We start from the raw sequence: 592 nt of genomic DNA, 5'->3' as shown, positions 1-592 counted from the left end.
AAGACTCCCCACTGGTACAGCTGCAGAGTTAAGTCCTCAGCCGAGTGCCCAAGGCAAGCCCTCCACCACTCTCTCTGTGAAACCCGTGCCTTGTGTCCTTGCTCAAATTAGCTGACTCACGCATGCGCTTTGAGATTTGATTTTCACACACACGCACGCATACGCCTGGGAAAGGCTGTTACAGATTACCCGCTCTACCAACTTTGCCCAGACTATAGGGTAGTTTCACTGTCACCAGTCAGTTACTGTAAGGCTCTTAAAAGAGTACCACATTATACTGAGTGAAGTTAATACAAATGGTAATGTTGACCAAACAGCCAGGCTTTCAGGAGTGGCCAGTTATCACCAAATAAATATGTGCAAATACTCTCAAAGCTTAAATATTCTCTAAAAAAGACCAGCCACAATGATAAGTTTGAATATATTTAATAATAAATAAAAGAACATGAAAATACTAAATATCTATTTACAGTAAACAGAGTTTAATCACAGGGAATATTAAAAATAACACTGATGGAAAGTTTCACACAGTTAAATCAAAACAGTATTTCTAATCTCACTATTTTACCTCACCAATCTAAAATAATTACTG

General features: G+C 38.5%; 1 protein-coding gene across 1 annotated transcript in view; it reads left to right on the top strand.

Moving 5' to 3' along the window:
* VPS33B (VPS33B late endosome and lysosome associated) overlaps window positions 1–391 on the top strand; it is a 2,132,768-nt gene extending 2,132,377 nt beyond the window's left edge. The window contains exon 24 of the mRNA XM_044078281.1: window positions 1–391. This exon is cut by the window's left edge and continues 1,440 nt beyond it. The gene's annotated coding sequence lies outside the window, so the exon portion shown is untranslated.
* The last annotated feature ends 201 nt before the right edge of the window (window positions 392–592 follow it).

Source organism: Protopterus annectens, chromosome 7.part0 (assembly GCF_019279795.1).
Source record: "Protopterus annectens isolate FY-2018-M chromosome 7.part0, PAN1.0, whole genome shotgun sequence".
Lineage (NCBI taxonomy): Eukaryota > Metazoa > Chordata > Ceratodontiformes > Protopteridae > Protopterus > Protopterus annectens.
The sequence above is the reverse complement of the archived record's forward strand: the minus strand, read 5'-3'. Positions and strand labels throughout refer to the sequence as shown.